This window comes from Pan troglodytes, chromosome 5 (genome assembly GCF_028858775.2).
Source record: "Pan troglodytes isolate AG18354 chromosome 5, NHGRI_mPanTro3-v2.0_pri, whole genome shotgun sequence".
NCBI lineage: Eukaryota > Metazoa > Chordata > Mammalia > Primates > Hominidae > Pan > Pan troglodytes.
The window spans coordinates 11,930,022-11,936,028 of record NC_072403.2 but is presented as its reverse complement, the minus strand read 5'-3'; the positions used below and the strand labels follow the sequence as shown (position 1 = coordinate 11,936,028).

Genomic DNA, 6,007 nt, shown 5'->3' with positions numbered 1-6,007 from the left:
CACCACCACGCCCGCCTACTTTTTTGTATTTTTGGTAGAGACGGGATTTCACCATGTTAGCCACGATAGTCTTGATCTCCTGACCTCGTGATCCGGGGGCCTCGGCCTCCCAAAGCGCTGGGATTACAGGCATGAGCCACCGCACCCGGCCCCTAAGTAGAGATGTGTTAAAGTAAAAACATCATTTAAAACAAGAAATGTAATTGTGAGCCAGCGGATGCTGTTGCAGCTTCGTCTGAGTCAAGATTCAAAGGCAGAAGTGGAGGGTGAGGGTGGTGATCACAGATGAGGGCACCTCTCTGCTTTTGGGCCCTTGCAGCAATCTTGCGTCTGAATGTTCCTCCCCCAGACGTGTCTGCAGCATGCCTTCTGCCCACACAGAGGCTATATTCCACTCCTCTTTTGTGGGAAGACTAAATTTTAAAATGGAAGCTCTTCTGAAAATAGAGTCCCATTGGATCTGAAGCTTGGATGTCATGACATTCCCTGAGTACTACTCAATGTGTAACTGTTTCACGACTTTTGTTGGATGAAATGAACAATATAAATTCCAAAAAGCTTCACTCCATTTTTTTAGACTTTCAATCTTTTCCTGTGTTCTTGAGTGTTCTGCCTAAACTAGGAAATATTAAATTATCTAATTTCAGCAGTTGGAAGCTGTATTTGTAAATATTTTGATTAGTAAGTTTGTTAGACATTGTGTGGATAGGCCTAACTTCTAAATTTAACCTTTCCATTTTTTTTTAAACAAAAAAAAATGCTGTGACTGAAAATTATACCCACGCTGTGTGTGCAGATCACATACAGCAGACACTGATCAATGCAGATTCAGGACAGTAGTTAAGTACATAAAGAAGGTTTGGTATAACAGAATATTTCTATGTCCCACAGGATTTACCATAGTCACTGAGTTTGGCTGAGACTATCAGCTTTTTTCTTCCCACCTGCCTTCCTTATTTCCTTTTTCCCTCTTTTATTCATTAGATATTTATTGAGTCTCCACAATGTCATGTGCTATGTTAGTGCTAGAAATTCAGTGATTAGAAAAGCATGCATGGGGCTTAGAATCTAAGAGGTCAGTCGGACTTTAAATAATAGCACCAAGGTATATCAATACACTGAAATAAAAGTGCTTCAGGAGAGTATATAGCAGGGGGCCTAGAACTGCTCTGGAAGTTCAGAAAAGCTCCCTAAGGGAAATAGCCCTAAGCTACACTGTGAAGGATGATGGGGAGCCAGCTAGGAGACGGCAGCTCATGCAAAGGTCCTGAAAATTGAGGACCATGTCAAAGATGTCACTATCTGAGACCAGTGATATGGAGGTGAGAAGAATTTACCAAGACAGTTGTTAGGTAAAGAAAGGCAGGTTTCTTAGAGAAAGTATAAAAATATGCTGTAAGGGAACAATGACCAGTTAGTAAGAGAGGAGCTGACTGCAAAGAGACAAAGGCTTGCTGGGGATTTTAGAGAACAGTGCTTATGCTGCGTGCTGAAGAGGGCTTTTTGCAGTACTGGTAACGCCAAGGTGGCAGTGAGCTCACTTGCATTTTTCTATCAGCCAAGGGTCTGACGATAACTGGGTGCAGGAAGATAGTGAGTTATTTGCACAGGAGGGCTATGTGTCCTGGACCAGGAAGAAAGTCAGACACAACTTATCTGCTTTTTCTTTTTCTTTTCTTTTCTTTTTTTGTTTGAAATGGAGTTTCATGCTTGTTGCCCAGGCTGGAGTACAATGGCGCAATCTCAGCTCACTGCTACCTCCGCCTCCTGGGTTCAAGCGATTTTTCTGCTTCAGCCTCCCAAGTACCTGGGATTACAGGCACACACCAACACGCCCAGCTAATTTTTTTTCCTTTTTTTTTTTTTTTTATTTTTTATTTTTAGTAGAGATGGGGTTTCACCATGTTGGCCAGGCTGGTTTTAAACTCCTGACCTCAGGTGATCCACCTGCCTCAGCCTCCCAAAGTGCTGGCATTACAGGCGTGAGCCACGGTGCCCAGCTCAATCTGCTTTTTCTTTTTTCTTTCCCTCAGTCTTGCCATCCTGACTCCTTTTCCCTAATTAGGACTCCACAAAAGATTTCCATCATTATCCAAAAAGAAAAAGGAAAACATTGAAGAGTTTAAAATATAGAAAAGAGAGTCAGATTTTTGAATTTTTAAAAAATCTCTGTGGCTGCATAAAATAGGCAAGGGAGGGGTAAGGAAAGCTGGAGTGGATCGGGTGAGAAACGGTGGTCTGCGGCTGTAGGATGGAGTGGAGCATGGGGGTGGGGAGGGTCCAGACTCCCTCCTAAGTCTCTGTTCTGAACATTAGATGAATTCACTTGTGACACCATCAGCTCTGGGACTTTTCTTTGTCTGTTTGTCTGGAGTTTTTTTTTTTTTTTTTTTTTTTTTTTGGAGACACAGTCTCACTATGTTGCCAAGGCTGACCTCAGACTCCTAGGCTCAAGTGATCTGCCTCAGCCTCCCAACCAACTGGGACTACAGGTGTGCACCACCACTCCTGGCTGTCTGGAGATTTCTGATTATTGATTCAATCTCCTTACTAGTCATAGGTCTATTCAGATTTTCCATGTCTTCATGGTTTATTCTTGGTAGGTTTTGTGTTTCTAAGAATTTGTCCATTTCATCTAGTGTATCCAACTTGTTGGGGTACAATTGCTCCTAGTACTCTCTTACACTCTCTTACAATCTTTTTTATTTCAGTAAGTATGTAGTTAATGTCCCCACTTTCTTTCTTTATCTTCAGCTGTTGTTTATTGACATAGAGATAGGCTCTATAGCCACAGGCCCAGAGGTGGCTGCAGTAGTGGGGGAAAATGGAAGGTGGAGGGTGAAGTGTTTGCTGCAGGACAGCTGAGTGGAGAGCGGGGACAGGTGCCAGTGAGGAAGGCCCAGGGGATTGGGAAGCAAGTAAGGGCCAGGGCCAGGGCCAGGGTATGCTTAAACTAGAACTACTGCCCCATGCCCTAAGGTCCCTAACTCTCACTGGCTGTTTCCTGACCCCAGGACAGGGTTGGGAGTCCTCTGGGCATCCATTTTCTAAAGCAACTAAGCAGAGTACACAGAGGAAAGGAAGCTGTCACCCTCTTGCCATACACTCTGGGGGCCTCTGTTCTGCATTCCTCCTTCTTCCCTTGCTTTGATGGGGCCACATGATGGGCAGCCAGGCTCTGGGCTCTCCCACCACAGCAGGCTCTAAAAACAGCCATGTTTCAGCGAGGCATAAATCTTCTTCCCTGGTGTTCCAGCCCACCAGTGCCACACTACAGCCCAGAGTGAGCTCTATAAGCATTGCTGGCCTAATGGATGCATTGGGGGAAGGGGGTGGGACAGGGGCTGGAGGAAGAGCTCTGGAGTCCGTCACAGCACAGGAATAACACACATGGTGCTGGAGAAGCCAGGGCCAGGGTGTCACCAGGTCAGCACGATGACCACATCATCCTTCTTGAAGAAGCCTCAGGCCTTACCAACATTCATGGCCAAGTTCACTCGAAGGTCCACATCCTCAGCCTAGGGCTCCTGGATGGGGTCCTTACACAGCACAGGGAAGATACCATGGTACAGGTGGGCCTGGCGAGCTGCCTGGGGATTCCATGTCACAACAATCATGGGGGCACGTGGGCAGTATCTGGCCACCTGGTGGGCACACCTGCAGACTTGGTGAGGACGATTATGGCCCCACTGCAGCACTTGAAGGAGGCCTCCACAGTGCCCACGGCAGTAGCTTCTGCGGGGTCACTGGTAATGGGTGCCAGGTGGCAGAACTCCGCAAATAATTGCAAGTGGTAGATGGTGGCCTCTGCCTCACAGGCAATCAGGTGCTGCATGTGCACAGCCTCCAGAGGATAGTTCCCTTTGGCTGTTTCTCCAGACAGCATGATGCAGTCAGCTTCCACCAGAACTGCATTGGCCACACCACTGCCCTCAGCCCAAGTGGGGTGGAGCTTCTTGATCACATCCTCCAGCATCTGAGTGGCAAGATGACAGGCTTCCCAGCTTGGCTGCACCACCCAATCATCATCCTCTGAGCAAGGCAGACCTTCCCTGCAGGAATCTCATCTCGACGGCTTGTGGTGGATCACCACGAGCTCCCATAATCCCATCACTGGCCTCCAGGATTTCATCAAACCTCCAACCCCCATCATGATTCTCAATTTTGCTGGTTATCTTGCTGTTCTTTCCTTTCTCTCCCAAGACCTTCCTAACTTCATGGACATCAGATGTCTTGCAGATGAATGATGAAAACATCATATCGACATATTGCTCGCCCCCAAACTTCAGGTCCTGGATGTCCTTCTCCAACATGGCAGGCAGGTCCACGGCAGCCCCAGGAAGGTTCACACCCATCTTGCTGCCCAAGGAGCCACCATTTTCCACCTCTGTCACCAGAAAGTGAGCATCCTTCTGCTTCACTTGGAGAGAAATTAGCCCATCATCCATGTAGATCTTGCAGCCCACTTCCACCACCTTGCAGATGTTCTTGTAGTCCCGCCACAGGATGTTCTCTTACCCTTTTCCATGTAGGTATTATCCAGCGTGAACTTGAGAGTGGCTCCCTTCTTCAGCTCCACCTCTGCAGTGCCGCTGCCCTTGACGGGCCCAGCTGGGATCTCAGGTCCTTTAGTGTCTGGAGCCACAGCAATGGGCTGGTAGAGGATGGAGTCAGAAGCAAAGCTTTCCGTGGCTGTGCGCACGTTCTTGATGGTCTCTGTATGGTACTCATGGGCTCCATGAGAGTTCAGATGAGCCACATTCATTCCAGACTTAATCGTTTTCTTCAGCATCTCTAACAATGGGGAAGCCGGGCCCATAGTACAGATGATGCCAGTGCTCCAGGCTGTGATGGGTGGCGAGTCAGTGTCCAGGCAGCACATGTGCTCCAAGAATGTGTCAGCCATGGCTGCGTGCAGCTGCTGGGTCTGAATGAAGGCAGCCCTGGCTTCACTATGGGGCTTCAACATGGCTTCTGAGGTCCTCCAGTGCTGACCGACTTGGGCTACGCTGCAAACGCAGAGAGGTCAGGAGCCCCGGGATGCGCAGCAGCTGTGCCCACTTTCATTTCTAATTATAGAAATTTGAGTGGTCTTTTTTCCTTAACTCATGTAGCTAAAGGTTTGTCAATTATGTTGATCTTTTCAAATAACCAACTTTTTTTGATTTTTTTGATTTTTCGTATTATTTTTCTATTTTCTAGTTCATTTATCTCTGCTCTAGTTTTTCTTAAGGAAAATATATTTTTTAAAACAAATTAGCTTTCTTTATTGTTAGTTACTAACTTTGAAAGTTTTATTCTTTTTTAAGGAAAACATATTTTTAAAAACATAAATTAGCTTTCTTTATTGTTCGCTACTAATTTTGAAAGTTTTATTCTGCACATGGTAATATGGTACACAATTATTTTTAAAAATTTCAATCTCCACAAATGCTTGTGTTTGAAAATCATCTTCTTCTTCTCTAAATCCTTATGCAGTTGGAATCTATTTTATCATTTTAACTTTATTTTTTATCTTATTTTATTTTATTAAAGATTCAGGGGTTCCATGTGCAAGTCTGTTACACAGATATATTGCATAATGCTGGGGTTTGGAATTCTAGCGAACCCATCACCTAAATAGTGAACATAGTACTCTACAGGTATTTGGAAAGGTATTTTTAATGTTAGAGATAATAACACGTTTTATGCTAATGTCAATGATCTCAAAGAGAAGAAAAATTAATGATGTAGCAAAAGGATGTCTGGAAGAATGTTTCTGGGTTTGTTAGAGGAGGTGTCGTTTAGCATGAAGTGGTAGGATGGTTTTGATAAGAGCATCGATAGGAAATCTGAGGTCCTGGGTGGGAAGGCAGAGAAAGTGGGTACAGATAGGTGAGCAAATGTCAGGGCAATTACTGCTGCAAGAGAATCATTACTTCTGTGTGCCTTCCTTATCTCTATAGCTATACTCTGGGGTGGGATAGAAAAGAAACAGAATAGGAGGCAGGAACTGGCTTTATTATTT

General features: G+C 45.3%; 1 pseudogene; it reads right to left on the bottom strand.

The window, feature by feature from the left end:
* Nucleotides 1–445: 445 nt before the first annotated feature.
* Nucleotides 446–5,182, bottom strand: LOC750692 (pyruvate kinase PKM-like; annotated as a pseudogene).
* Between the last annotated feature and the right edge of the window lie 825 nt (nucleotides 5,183–6,007).